Genomic DNA, 16,132 nt, shown 5'->3' with positions numbered 1-16,132 from the left:
GTCGGAGCGAGCCCAGGAGCCCCCCATTGTTGCAGAGCCCAGAGGTCAGGACCCTCCAGAATGGGCGGTGTCTTTATCACACTCTATGATGTCCCTTACAAGGGCAATTGAGTCTCTCCAAGGCCCAGGCAGGGACAAGGATGGTGGTCTGCCAGCCGAAGACAGCTCGTCCACGTCTCAGGACCCTCCGACCGTTAGAGGCCGCTCCAGCACCAGACAAGCTCATAGCAAGAGAGCTCGTTCCCCGTCGGCCGGACCCTCTGGGGCTTCGGCGGCGGGTATTAGGGTATCTCGTTCCCCGTCGCCGAGCTCAGGAAGCGAGCAGGATGAGGGCGAGGAGGAGGAGGAGGCCTGGAATCCAGAAAGCCTGGGATACCAAGACTCGGTGGACAGCCTCATTGAGGCAGTCAACCAGACATTAGAGATCGAGGACGATGTGTCCACGGCCTCAGGTCACAAGGTCTCCTTCAAAAAGACCAGGCGACCGCATAGAAGGTTTGCCACGCATCCGGAGTTCGAGGAGCTAGTTCAGAAACATAGGGAACACCCGGATAAGCGTTTTGCAATGCAAAAAGCGCTGCAAGCTAAGTATCCGTTTCCTCCTGAACTCCATAAGGGATGGGTGGAGTCGCCAGTAGTGGACCCACCAGTATCACGTTTAGCGTCAAGATCGCTATTGTCGATACCCAGCGGTTCTTCTATCAAGGACCCAACTGATCGCCTTATAGAGGGGCTTGCCCGCTCGGTGTATGAGGCAGCGGGGTCGGCCCTAGCCCCCTCCTTTGCGGCTACTTGGGTGGCTAAGGCCATGGTTTCATGGGCGGACGCTCTGCAGAATGCCCTCCAAAACAGAGATCTGCCTGCGGAGGTCTTGGAGGTGACAAATCAGATCTTAGGGGCAAGTGATTTTCTCGTCAGCGCCTCTCTGGACGCGGCCGAGTGTTCTGCGGTGGCAGCAGCAAATGCGATCGCCGTTAGGCGAGCATTATGGCTGAGATTGTGGAAAGCGGATTCTATCTCCAAAAAGTCCTTGACCTCATTGCCTTTTCAGGGCAATCGGTTGTTCGGTGAGAAGCTTGATAAGCTTATCTCAGAAGCCACAGGGGGAGGAGTAGTTTCCTCCCGCAGCAGAGGACTTGGCCAGCATTCAGGCAGACACAGAGGCGTTTTCGGCCCTTTCGTAACCCCTGGAGGGGGACTTCGGCCAGAGCATCCACCTCCGCAAATGATGGTCAGATTAGGGAAAGGCAAACCTCTTACAGAGCCAATCCGCTGGGTAGAGGCCGAGGCCGTTTGCCCAGAACAAGGGGGGCCAGATCCCAAAAGCCTCCAGCAAAATGACTCGAGGCGCTTCGTACCTACGGACGACAGAGTGGGCGGACGCCTACTAAGGATCAGCCACGTTTGGGTCGCAGTGGCACGCGACGCTTGGGTGGCAGAATTGATATCGTCCGGGTACAAGATAGAGTTTCTCGGACTCCCGCCACGGCGATTCTTCCGTTCCCGGCTTTCCGGAACAGAATCGCAGGCGGAGGGTTTGTTACAGGCCATAATGACGCTACAGCGCAACGGGGTCATTGTCCCAGTGCCGAAAAGCGAAGAGACACAAGGTTTTTACTCCAACCTGTTTTCGGTCCCCAAAAAGGACGGGACAGTAAGGCCAGTATTAGATCTAAAAATCCTGAACAAATTCATCAGAGTCAGGCGGTTCCGGATGGAATCCCTCCGTTCGGTCATTGCAGCCATGGATCCAGGGGAGTTCCTGGCCTCGATCGACGTGCAGGATGCATATCTGCACATTCCGATTTTTCCTCCACACCAGAGGTTCCTGCGTTTTGCGATTGGAGGGCGACATTTTCAATTTGTTGCTCTGCCCTTCGGTCTGGCCACTGCTCCCAGTCTTTACGAAGATAATGGCGGTGGTTATGGCCATCCTGCATGCTCGGGGCATAACGGTACTACCTTACCTGGACGACCTTTTGGTAAAGGGGCCGTCGTTTCAGGCGTGCCAGGAGAATGTCAGTATCACGCTGGATACCCTGGCGCGTCTAGGCTGGTTGATCAATCGGAACAAGTCGTCTTTGGTTCCAGCCCAGAGAATCGTATTCCTAGGCATGGTTTTCAACACCTCCCGGGGGCTGGTGATCCTCCCTCAGGACAAGGCGCGAAAGATCAAACAGGGGGTACGGAACCTTCTACAGCCAGGCTCCAGATCCATCCGGTACGGCATGAGTGTGTTGGGCAGAATGGTGGCGGCGATGGAGGCAATCCCGTTTGCCCAGTTCCATCTCCGTCCGCTTCAGCATGCGCTCTTGTCAGCATGGGACAGAAGGCTGCTATCCCTCAGTTATCGGTGCAATTTGTCTCCGCTGGTCCGACGATCACTCCGATGGTGGACTCGCGACTCGTCTCTGGTCCGGGGGAAACCCTTTCCCCCGGAACAGTGGTTGGTGGTGACGACCGATGCAAGCCTGCAAGGTTGGGGAGCAGTTTTCCAGAGTCACACAGCCCAGGGGCGGTGGTCCATTCAGGAGATAATTCTCCCGATCAACATTCTGGAGATACGGGCAATACGATTGGCCCTGCAACATTTTCAGTGTTTCCTGAGACACCGGCCGGTGCGCATTCAGTCGGACAATGCTACAGCAGTAGCATATGTCAACCATCAGGGGGGCACGCGCAGCCAAGCAGCCATGCGCGAGGTTGGGCTGGTACTGCGTTGGGCCGAAAAGAACCACGTGGTAATTTCAGCGGTGCACATTCCGGGAGTCGAAAACTGGGCGGCAGATTTTCTCAGCCGACAGGGGGTCGCGGCAGGGGAATGGTCCCTGCACCCCGAGGTTTTTCAACAGATCTGCCAACGGTGGGGGACACCAGACGTGGACCTTATGGCATCCAGAGAGAACGCCAAAGTACAAAGGTTCGTCGCTCGATCCCTCGACCCGCAGGCGATCGCAGCAGACGCTCTGGTGCTTCCATGGAGCCAGTTTCGTCTCCCGTACTTGTTCCCCCCGCTACCTCTGCTTCCAAGGGTCATCAGAAAGTTAAGGAGAGAGAAGGTTCCAGCAATTCTGCTAGCGCCAGACTGGCCTCGGAGGGCCTGGTATGCAGATCTGGTTCAGCTAGTGGTGGACGTACCCTGGCGTCTACCAGATCGGCCGGACTTGCTGTCCCAGGGGCCGATCTACCATCCGAACTTAGGGGCCCTGTGTTTGACGGCGTGGCCATTGAATCTTGGCTGTTAACACAGGCAGGATTCAGGCGCGATGTGGTGGCCACGATGGTGAGTGCCCGAAAGCCTTCCTCGGCGAAGGTATATCATCGGACTTGGGAAGTTTTTTTCCGTTGGTGTAGGGATCGCGGAGTGGCTCCTCTGGTTTTTTCAATCCCCAACGTACTGGCTTTTTTGCAGGCAGGGCTGGACGCAGGATTGGCTCCGAGTTCGCTCAGGACGCAAATCTCGGCCCTGTCGGTCCTTTTTCAACGAAAGGTCGCTTCGGTCTGGCAGGTTAAGACGTTTATGCAGGGGGTCGCACATTTAGTACCCCCCTATAAGGCGCCGACGGAATCATGGGACCTGAACTTGGTGCTCAGGGCCCTTCAGGAGCCCCCCTTCGAACCCTTACAAGAAGTCTCCTTACCTTACCTGTCCAGGAAGGTCGTTTTTCTGGTAGCTATTACGTCTATTAGGCGGGTTTCGGAATTGGCGGCTTTATCTTGTAAACCGCCGTTCTTGACTTTTTATAAGGATAAGGTAGTTTTAAGGCCAGCTCCTCCCTTCTTGCCGAAGGTTGTCTCTGCATTCCATATCAACGAAGACATTGTCTTACCCTCGTTTTGCCCGGCACCGGTGCACAGGGTAGAAAAGGCTTTGCACACACTGGATCTGGTAAGAGCTCTTAGGAGGTATGTGACAAGGACAGCATCTTTCCGCCGGACAGACTCTCTATTCGTGATCCCAGAAGGGCGGCGGAAGGGGCTTGCTGCGTCCAAAGCGACTTTGGCCAGATGGGTTCGCCTGACGATTCAAGAATCTTATGATATCAGTGGCACGCCGGTTCCGGCAGGGATCAAGGCACACTCGGCTCGAGCAGTGGGTGCCTCATGGGCACTGCGACACCAAGCTTCAGCGGAACAGGTGTGCAAAGCAGCTACCTGGTCCAGTTTGCATACGTTTGTCAAACATTATAACGTACATACCCAGGCATCCTCGGATGCAAGCCTGGGAAGAAAGATTCTCCAGGCAGCAGTTGCGCACCTCTAATCAGGGGCGCAAAATAGCATGGATTGGGTGAGCTAAGATCCCGCCCAGGGACTGCTTTAGAACGTCCCACAGTCTCTGTGTCCCCCAATGAGACGAAGGAGAAACATGGATTTTTGTGAGTACTCACCGTAAAATCCTTTTCTCCGAGACGCTCATTGGGGGACACAGCACCCACCCTACTAGCCAGTTGTCTTTTGCTTATTTTAAGTTATACAAATCCTTATGTAAGGATCAGGGTGGTCCCTTTTCCAGACGTATAATTTCTTGCCTGAGTTTAAGGCGCGTTCTCCTACTGCTTATGCACTAAACTGAGTTACGCCCGGTCTGGGGGCGAGGGTGTATGCGGCGGAGGAGGAGCTAACTCTTTTTTTGTATACTTAGTGTCAGCCTCCAGACGGCAGAAGCACACACCCCACAGTCTCTGTGTCCCCCAATGAGCGTCTCGGAGAAAAGGATTTTACGGTGAGGACTCACAAAAATCCATGTATCTCTCTCCCATATCTATCTATCCATCCCATATCTATCCCATCTCTCTCACCTATCTATCTCTCTCATATCTATCTATCCCATATCTCTCTCTTATCTCTCTATCTCTCTCTTATCTATCTATCCCATATCTATCCCTCCCATATCTACAGTCATATGTTAAAGTTTGGGCACCCCTATTAATGTTAACCTTTTTTCTTTATAACCATTTTGGTTTTTGCAACAGCTATTTCAGTTTCATATATCTAATAACTGATGGACTCAGTTATATTTCTGGATTCAAATGAGGTTTATTGTACTAACAGAAAATGTGCAATCTGCATTTAAACAAAATTTGACCGGTGCAAAAGTATGGGCACCCTTATCATTTTCTTGATTTGAACACTCCTAACTACTTTTTACTGACTTCCTGGAGCACTAAATTGGTTTTGTAACCTCATTGAGCTTTGAACTTCATAGCCAGGTGTATCAAATCATGAGAAAAGGTATTTAAGGTGGCCACTTGCAAGTAGTTCTCCTATTTGCTTCTCCTATGAAGATTGGCATCATGGGCTCCTCAAAACAACTCTCAAATGATCTGAAAACAAAGATTATTCAACATAGCTTTTCAGGGGAAGGATACAAAAAGTTGTCTCAGAGATTTAACCAGTCAGTTTCCACTGTGAGGAACATAGTAAGGAAATGGAAGAACACAGGTACAGTTCTTGTTAAGCCCAGAAGTGGCAGCCAAGAAAAATATCAGAAAGGCAGAGAAGAAGAATGGTGAGAACAGTCAAGGACAATCCACAGACCACCTCCAAAGACCGGCAGCATCATCTTGCTGCAGATGGTGTCACTGTGCATCGGTCAACAATACAGCGCACTTTGCACAAGGAGAAGCTGTATGGGAGAGTGATGTGAAAGAAGCCGTTTCTGCACGCACGCCACAAACAGAGTCGCCTGAGGTATGCAAAAGCACATTTGGACAAGCCAGTTTCATTTTGGAAGAAGGTGCTGTGGACTGATGAAACAAAGATTGAGTTGTTTGGTCATACAAAAAGGCGTTATGCATGGAGGCTAAAAAACACAGCATTCCAAGAAAAAAACTTGCTACCCACAGTAAAATTTAGTGGAGGTTCCATCATGCTTTGGGGCTGTGTGGCCAATGCCGGCACCGGGAATCTTGTTAAAGTTGAGGGTCGCATGGATTCAACTCAGTATCAGCAGATTCTTGACAATAATGTGCAAGAATCAGTGACGAAGTTGAAGTTACGCAGGGGATGGATATTTCAGCAAGACAATGATCCAAAACACCACTCCAAATCTACTCAGGCATTCATGCAGAGGAACAATTACAATGTTCTGGAATGGCCATCCCAGTTCCCAGACCTGAATATCATTGAACATCTGTGGGATGATTTGAAGCTGGCTGTCCATGCTCAGCGACGATCAAACTTAACTGAACTAGAATTGTTTTGTAAACAGGAATGGTCACAAATACCTTCATCCAGGATCCAGGAACTCATTAATAGCTACAGGAAATGACTAGAGGCTGTTATTTTTGCAAAAGGAGGATCTACAAAATATTAATGTTACTTTTATGTTGAGGTGCCCATACTTTTGCACCAGTCAAATTTTGCTTAAATGCATATTGCACATTTTCTGTTAGTACAATAAACCTCATTTGAATCCAGAAATATAACTGAGTCCATCAGTTATTAGATATATGAAACTGAAATAGCTGTTGCAAAAACCAAAATTATTATAAAGAAAAAAGGTTAGCATTAATAGGGGTGCCCAAACTTTAACATATGACTGTATCTCTCCCAAATCTATCTATTCATCCCATATCTATCTATCCATCCCCTATCTATCTCTCATATCTATCTATCTATCCATCCCCTATCTATCTATCTCTCATATCTATCTATCAATCCCCTATCTATCTCTCATATCTATCCATCCCCTATCTATCCATCCCATATCTACCCATCTCTCTCTTATCTCTCTCTCTTATCTTTCATCTCTCTCTTATCTATCTATCCATCCCATATCCATCTCTCATATCTATCCATCTCTCATATCTATCTATCTCTCATATCTATCTAACCATCCATCTCTAACCATCCATCTCTATCTATCTATCTATCTATCTATCTATCTATCTATCTATCTATCCATCCCCTATCTACAGTTGTGGCCAAAAGTATTGAAACCCCTGCAATTCTGTCAGATAATACTCAGTTTCTTCCTGAAAATGATTGCAAACACAAATTTTTTGGTATTATTATCTTCATTTAATTTGTCATAAATGAAAAAACACAAAAAGAATTGTCCTAAAGCCAAATTGGATATAATTCCACACCAAACATAAAAAAGAGGGTGGACAAAAGTATTGGCACTGTTCGAAAAATCATGTCATGCTTCTCTAATTTGTGTAATTAACAGCACCTGTAACTTACCTGTGGCACCTAACAGGTGTTGGCAATAACTAAATCACACTTGCAGCCAGTTGACATGGATTAAAGTTGACTCAACCTCTGTCCTGTGTCCTTGTGTGTACCACATTGAGCATGGAGAAAAGAAAGAAGACCAAAGAACTGTCTGAGGACTTGAGAAACCAAATTGTGAGGAAGCATGAGCAATCTCAAGGCTACAATTCCATCTCCAAAGACCTGAATGTTCCTGTGTCTACCGTGCGCAGTGTCATCAAGAAGTTTAAAGCCCATGGCACTGTGGCTAACCTCCCTAGATGTGAACGGAAAAGAAAAATTGACAAGAGATTTCAACGCAAGATTGTGCGGATGTTGGATAAAGAACCTTGACTAACTTCCAAACAAGTTGAAGCTGCCCTGCAGTCCGATGGTACAACAGTGTCAACCCGTATTATCCGTCGGTGTCTGAATGAAAAGGGACTGTATGGTAGGAGACCCAGGAAGACCCCACTTCTTACCCCGAGACATAAAAAAGCCAGGCTGGAGTTTGCCAAAACTTACCTGAAAAAGCCTAAAACATTTTGTAAGAATGTTCTCTGGTCAGATGAGACAAAAGTAGAGCTTTTTGGGCAAAGGCATCAACATAGAGTTTACAGGAGAAAAAAGAGGCATTCAAAGAAAAGAACACGGTCCCTATAGTCAAACATGGTGGAGGTTCCCTGATGTTTTGGGGTTGCTTTGCTGCCTCTGGCACTGGACTGCTTGACCGTGTGCATGGCATTATGAAGTCTGAAGACTACCAACAAATTTTGCAGCATAATGTAGGGCCCAGTGTGAGAAAGCTGGGTCTCCCTCAGAGGTCATGGGTCTTCCAGCAGGACAATGACCCAAAACAAACTTCAAAAAGCACTAGAAAATAGTTTGAGAGAAAGCACTGGAGACTTCTAATATGGCCAGCAATGAGTCCAGACCTGAATCCCATAGAACACCTGTGGAGAGATCTAAAAATGGCAGTTTGGAGAAGACACCCTTCAAATATCAGGGACCTGGAGCAGTTTGCCAGAGAAAAATGGTCTAAAATTCCAGCAGAGCATTGTAAGAAACTCATTGATGGTTACCGGAAGCGGTTGGTCACAGTTATTTTGGCTAAAGGTTGTGCAACCAAGTATTAGGCTGAGGGTGCCAATACTTTTGTCTGGCCCATTTTTGGAGTTTTGTGTGAAATGATCAATGTTTTGCTTTTTGCTTCATTCTCTTTTGTGTTTTTTCATTTAAGACAAATTACCGTATTTTTCGGACTATAAGACGCACCCAGGTTTTAGAGGTGGAAAATAGGGGAAAAATATGTTTGAACCAAAAAAAGTGGTAAATTGCAGGGGTGTCAATACTTTTGGCCATAACTGTATCTATCTCTCCCATATCTATCTAGATCTATCTATCGCTCCCATATCTATCTCTATCTCCCCCATATCTATCTATCTCCCCCATATCTATCTCTATCTCTCTCTCTCCCCCATATCTCTTTCTATCTATCCCATATCTATCTGTCCCATATCTATATTTCCATAGATTTTTCCATAGATATACAGTATCTATATCCATAGATATATCTAAAGATACATAGCCATATATATTTAAAAAACAAACAAAAAAAAAACGGAAAAAAAATGGCCCTAGAGGCGGAAAGCCGACGGCCAGGGGCCAATATTTGTAGCCTGGGAAGGTGGTAATACTCATGGCCCCTTCCCAGTCTATGAATATCAGCCCGCTGTCTGCATAGCCTTTACTGGGTATTAAAATAGCGGGATCCCCCAAAAGAATGATGCATCTGTAAGAGGCGCCAATTCTGGCACTTAGCCCCTCTCTTCCCACGCCCGTGTAGTGGTGGGATATGGGGTAATAAGGAGTTAATGTCACCTTGCTATTGTAAGGTGACATTAAGCCCGGTTAATAATGGAGAGGCGTCAATAAGACACCTATCCATTATTAATCTTTTGACAGGGTTAAAAAAACCTCACACATAAGAATAAAGTCTTTTAATGAAATAAAACATGACAAAGTTTTCATATTTTTATTGCTCGCCCAGATCCAAACGACGCCCTCAATCTCCTAGAATAAAAAGAAAAAAAATAAACAAACCATATACTCCCTGTGATTGGTAAGTATGTAATCTATGTTATGCGTTTTATGTTATATGTACCTCGTATGCTCTGTATGTTATATGTTCTGTAAGTTTTTTCTTTCTTACATTCAACACATTAGCCGGATGATGGGACTACTACTGTCCCATCATTGGCTAATGTGTCATTCACTGTCAGGGTAGCAGGCATAGCCTGATGGGACTTGTAGTCCCATCGGATGATGCCTGCATATACACACACACACACACATACATACACCACCGCAGACCCCCCCTCCCCCTGCACAGGCCCAGCAGACCCCCCCCCGCACAGCCGATGATCCCCTGCACAGGCCCGGCAGACCCCCCCCCCCACACAGCCAATGACCTCCCCAAAAAACATCCTCCCCCCACACATACATTCACTCACACACACACTCACACACACACAGTCACCACCCGCACACTATACACGCATACAGTCACCGCCCACAGTCACCGCACACAGTCACCGCACACACTCCACCCACACTCTACCCCCCTCCCTCCCGATCTGCAGCGTTTCATCTGCAGCTAAACCGCAGATTTTTTTATAGACCTGCGGTTTTGCTGCGGATCAATGCAAGTCAATGGGTGCAGAAACACTACAGATCCGCACAAAGAATTGACATGCTGCGGAAATGAACCCACAGTGTTTCCGTGCTGATTTTTCCGCAGCATGTGCACAGCGGTTTTTAATTTACATAGCATAACATTGTACTGTACATGACTTGCGGATCTACAGTGGATCCGCAGAGGCAAATTCGCACTGTGTGCACAAACCCTAAGGCCTTGTGCACACGATGCAGATATCCAGCGGATCCACAGCGGATTTTACCGCACAGAAACGCTGCATGTCCGCATTGTGATGTACAGTAGCATGTAAGTCAATAGAAAAAAAAAACGCTGTGCAGATGCTGCAGATTTTTCCGCGTGGTTTTCTTGTGGTTCAAAATATGCAGCATGTCACTTCTTTTGTGCGGTTTTCCACCTGCTGCATTCTACAAATCCGCAGGGGAAAACCGCAAGAAATCCGCAGGAAAAATGCAGGTAATTTGACTTGCGGATTTCTTCAATTCTGCGCGGAAAAATCCACAGGGCAAAAAAGTACATCTGCACTTAGCCTAATTGTCTTCCATCTGTTGCTGTTTACATATGCTAATGTTGATAATGTCTATGATATATATTTGCAGTACTGCTACATAGTAAGATGTATTATCGCTCATAATTATGGTACTGCCACATTCATATATGTGTTACCATTCTTTAGGGGACTGCATTATATTGTGTTGTGTTCCTTTAGTATATTATTGTATATAACACATGTGTTGTGTACTAATGTTTATGTACAGTTTAGGGAAAGTAAGGTGCTTTCTTTTGGGGACATTAGAGGAGGGCACCTTAGTATATAGTTCTTATAGACAAGGGTAAGTGTAGTTCATTTGTGGCCACTAGATGGAGGCATACTAGTGTGCACTGTTAGGTATAGTTGATAGGATGGTTATAGAGAGTCAAGTGTAGGAGGGGCTGCCGGGTGGTAAGACAGGAGTTTCTAGGAAGTTAGGTCAGACGTGGCCAGGGTGCCCGTAGTGTCCACATGGGCTATAGGCCCGGACAGCTTGGCAGCTACGTAATGGTAAATCGCTACAGCCCACGTTATCCACAGCCACTGTGTATCAGAGGAGTGGGCCAGAACCAGGAAGGAAAGATGTGGTGACTCATCGCCTAGGCATATGCCTTTAAGGCAGGAGTCGTTGGACTGAAGAGATGAAGGAAGTTGGAGCTTCGACGAAATCGGTACAGATGGGCCGGATGCTTTACCAGAAGCAACCAAATCTGGTGACTGATGATTTTGAGTCTGGTGCGAAACAGGCAGAAGGAATTGTCATTATGGTGAGGTTAGGCCAGGAAGGAACTGGGGAGCAGTCTAGGACGGACCTGTTCGGGCGTGTACTGCACAGAAGTGACAGCCAGAAAGGGAAAGATGAGGAAACAAGTGAATTCCATAATGTACCAACTGTGGATGTAACGTGTGAAATATTCAGTAAAGAAAATGTTAAAGTTAACTTGCACTGTGTCTCCATTGCTGGGGGTCACCTGGAAAAGGGACCATCATTGCCTGGGAAGTGCCCAGGGGAAGCTGAATTTGGAGATGCAGGTAAGCTGAAGAGAGGAATACAGTTTTTTGTAGAGGAAGGACTGGACATAGATGTTGCAGTAATCCACTGTTACACCCGGTTCTGGATCCGGTTTTGGTTCCAGTTCTGGTTACTCACCTGCTCCCGACGCTGCCCCTGTACCTCTGTGAGGTCCCTGCCAGGATCCTCGCTCTCTCTGTCCCTCGACGTCCTGCTGCTTCTCTCTCCTCTACTTCCTGGTGTGCTGCCAGCAGGTTTCAAGGGAGAGGCCTTGAGGTAGACACTTCTTCCATAGGTGCAGGAGTAGTTCTCACCCAGAAATCGTCTACCGGTCGGATGATCTCCTGTGGTTTTTTTCTAAGGTTTTCTCACCTGCTGAGAGGAACTATTCCGTTAGAGATCGTGAATTGTTGGCTATCAAATTTGCCCTGCAAGAATGGAGACATCTTCTTGAGGGAGCTCTTCATCAGGTAGTCATATTCACCGATCATAAAAACCTTGCCTACCTCCAATCCACAGAGAGGCTGAATCCCCTTCAGGCCCGCTGGGCCTTGTTTTTTGCTCGTTTTAATTTTGTTCATTTCTGTCCAGCTGACAAAAATGTCAAGGCAAATGCACTCTCCAGAGCCTTTCTGCCCCCTGATCTGGAAGAAGAACCGCAGCATATCATTGAACCAGCAAGGTTAGTCTCAGTAGCCTCTGTTGATCTTGCCCGGCTTCCCCCAGGGAAAACTCTCGTGGCCGCCTCGGAACGTAATCGTGTCCTTCGATGGGGTCATTCTGCCAAGTTGGCTTGTCACGCCGGTCAGAAAAAGACTGCAACTCATCTCCCGTTACTACTGGTGGCCAACCATAGGTAAAGATATCCAGGAGTATGTCGCTGTCTGTCCTTCGTGTGCCCTTAACAAAACTGTTAAACAACTTCCAGCCGGTCGGCTTCAGCCCCTGATTCCGTCCACTCCCTGGAAGCACATCGTGATGGATTTCGTCACGGATCTTCCCATCTCTTCCAGCTGCTCAGTGGTATGGGTAGTGGTGGACCGCTTCTCTAAAGTGTCTTACTTCATTCCACTACCTGGTCTTCCATCTGCTCCTGAACTTGCGGATCACTTCATTCAGCACATCTTCCGCCTCCATGGATTTCCTCTCCACATTGTGTCCAACAGTGGTGTTCAGTTCACCTCAAAGTTCTGGAAAGCGTTATGTAGACTGGTTAAAATAGAACTGGATTTTTCTTCGGCATACCATCCCCAATCCAATGGACAAGTGGAGAGGACCAATAAAATCCTGTCCGGTTTCCTGCGCCACTTCGTCAACGCACACCACAACGACTGGGTAGAGTTGCTGCCCCGGGCAGAATTCGCCAACAACAACCAAGTAAGTGAATCTTCAGGAAAGTCTCCCATTCAGAATGTGTTTGGACTTCAACCTGGAATTCCTCTTTCTCAAAAGTTTGGAGAGATACCAAGTCTGCTTTGGAGAGAACCTCGCAACGTATGAAAAGGCATTCGGACAATAGACATCTGGATGCGCCTACCTTTCGCCCCGGAGACAAGGTATGGCTCTCCTTCAAGTACATTTGCCTGAAGATGCCTTCCTACAAATTAGGCCCCCGTTTCATGGCGCCCTTTGAAGTCTTGAGACAGATCAACCCGGTCTCTTACAAACTGAAATTGCCTGCTTCTTTACATGTGCCTAACTCTTCTCATGTTTCCCTCCTCAAACCAGTAGTTTTGAGCTCCTCCTTTAAGGATCCGGGTACCACTTCAGATCCTGTTTCTGAGGATTATGTCTTTGACGTAGAGCATATCTTGGCTACTAAGAGAGTAAGGAGTAATATTTATTATCTGGTGGACTGAAAGGGCTTTGACCCTGAGGAAAGGTCATGGGAGCCTAAAGAGAACATCCAGGCCCCTCTCCTTAAAAAATTCCACGCAGGCTTGAAAAAGAGGGGGCGTAAAGAGGGGGATACTGTTACACTCGGTTCTGGACCCGGTTCTGTCGCTGGTTCCAGTTCTGGTCCCTCACGTGCTCGTGCTCCTGACACTGCCCCTGTACCTCTGTGAGGTCTCTGCCAGGATCCTCGCTCTCTGTCTGTCCCTCGGCGTCCTGCTGCTGCTTCTCTCTCCTCTACTTCCTGGCACGCTGCCAGCAGGGAGAGTGATTAGGACGCACGCGCTGACCCCCGGTCTCTTAAAGAGACAGCGCGCATTTTTTGAAAATATCAATTAACCAATGGCAACGCACTAATTACTATTTTTAGCCCCTCTGCCATAGGGAGGATGTCGAAGCAACGAGTATCTACTCTTGCTAATCCTGGTTCTGTCTCTTTTCTGCCTGCGCTGTTATAGCATTCCGTTTAGCACTCTGCTTACACTCTTTGTCTCCACAGAATATCCGTGACCAGTTGTTCAGGTATCCTAGACGACATCTGTACCATTACTCTCAAGTTCCGTCCCATTCCACCACTCCGCCATCCGAACCCTTGGACTACACTAAAGTTACTGGAGCCAGCTTCCTCTTATCTACCCAGAACCTGACTATCCTCTCCAGAGCCAGCTTCATCTCATATACCTGCTATCTGCCAGTCAGCTCCACCATATATGTAATATCTGTTTACCCGTTTGTCCCGCTGGGACAGTTGCCACGTGTCCGGGGTCTAACTGGAGGTAGCACCGGTGTCCCCCAGGTATCCCATTCTGGTCCTGTTCGAGGGATCTTACTACAGGTACCTAGGGCTCATTAGTCACGCCCCCTTCGGAGCCCCCCGGACCGTGGTCCCGAAGTTCCACTCTAAAAATAAAATACGAATGTGAACTTCATCACCTGTGCCTCCGCTTCCATTCATTACATCCAGGTCACGACTACATTCCTGTCCTGCCCTTACACACTCTTGGAAGCGGAGATCTATTCTAGTGGCCAGGTGTTCAACGGCATCCTGCGAAGATGGTAGGCCTCTGTCTGCCTACTTATTCTTGATATGACTGGACAAGCCATGCCAGATGGTCGCCACCAGGAGTTCTTCGTTCCAAGCCAGCTCTGCCACTAAGGTACGGAAGTGTAAGGCATACTGGACCATGGTATTTGTGCTTTGCTTTAGAGACAAAAGGGACAAAGCAGCTGAAGAGCTGCGGCTTCCAATCTTGTATACCGTTCAGAACATCTCCAGGAACCTTTCAACATGGTAGGTCTCTGGACCACCACACTTCCAAATGGGATTTTTCCGTGCTAGGGCTTGTCCAGACAGCAGAGAGACCATAAATGCTATCTTGGTCTGGTCTGAATAAAAGAGATGAGTGTGAACTGGATTTGACACTGATTAATGAAGCCGCAGCTCTCCTTGGGGTCTACTTCATAGTGGGATGGAAGTGGAAGTTGGAGCTTAGCAGTTTCACCAGAAACTGAGGCCCTAAGCCAGTGATGGCTAACATTGTATAGACCAAGTGCCCAAACTGCAACCCAAAACCAACTTATTTATCGCAAAGTGCCAACACGGCAATTTAACCTGATTACTGAGGTTTTAGTTGGAAAAAAAAACAACTCATTCAGAGAGGGTGGGGCAACAGAGAGCAGGCAGGGGCTACTTAGAGCAGCCACAGACAGGAGCAGGAGTACTACACTGCAGATATAATGGAATATGCTTCCTATCCTGATAAATGCCCTTAATCCTGGTATATGCACTTCATCCTTGTACTGTATATGCCCTCATCCTGGTATATGCCCTTCACCTTGCTATATGTCCCCCATCCTGATATACACACCCCCATCCTGATATACACCCCCCCATCCTAGTATATGCATCCAATCCTGGTATACATGCACTTATCCCTGTATATGCACCCCCATGCTGGTATATGCTCCCCTAATCCATGTGTAAGCCCCCATCCATGTATATGCTCCTCCAATCCATGTATATAACACCCAATTCATTTATATACCCCATCCATGTATATGTTCCCCCATCCTAGTATGTGCACCCCTATTCTAATGTTCCCCATCCTAGTTTATGCTCCCCCATCCTTGTCTATGGCCCCATCCTTGTATATGCTCCCCAATCCATGTATATGCCCTCATATCCTTGTATATGCTCCCCTTCATTCGATAGAAATCAAAAAAGTTCACCTAAATTTATTAAACATATTCACAATGTCCACAATGCTGATCCAAATACCCTGCGGTTTGCAGAATAGAGCACTTAAATTATCCCTCACAAGGAAGATATTACAATAGATTTCTAAAAAGGAACCCAAATGGATCCTAGATACTGATGCCCAAGGTCCTTCAGGATTAAATGAAAGATTAGATATGTCTGTTTTGTTATAATGTTTTTACTATGTTTTATTATGTATAGTATTGTTAATCTTGTGTATGTTACCGCCCTTAAAAGGAAGTGCATACACGTCACTTTTAGATTGGACCCATAGAAGCGTTGGATAGCTGCGAAATGGTCGTTGTCCACCCTCTTCCCCTCATCTTGCTCCCTTGCACATGCATGCTGCCAAATTTATGTCCAAACCAGTTGGAATAAAGCACTTTAGAACACAATCATAGAACACGCTAAGGGCTGCGATCTGTACTCTTAGCGTACTGGGTCTAAGGCCCTTTTTGAACCCTGCCTGTAAGAAGTCCAGAATCTTTGGGATGTTGGGGTGGTCAGTCTCAACTGTCGCCT

The sequence above is a fragment of the Dendrobates tinctorius genome, unplaced genomic scaffold (genome assembly GCF_039654945.1).
Source record: "Dendrobates tinctorius isolate UK_male_01 unplaced genomic scaffold, ASM3965494v1 ptg000397l, whole genome shotgun sequence".
Classification (NCBI taxonomy): domain Eukaryota; kingdom Metazoa; phylum Chordata; class Amphibia; order Anura; family Dendrobatidae; genus Dendrobates; species Dendrobates tinctorius.
The sequence above is the reverse complement of the archived record's forward strand: the minus strand, read 5'-3'. Positions refer to the sequence as shown.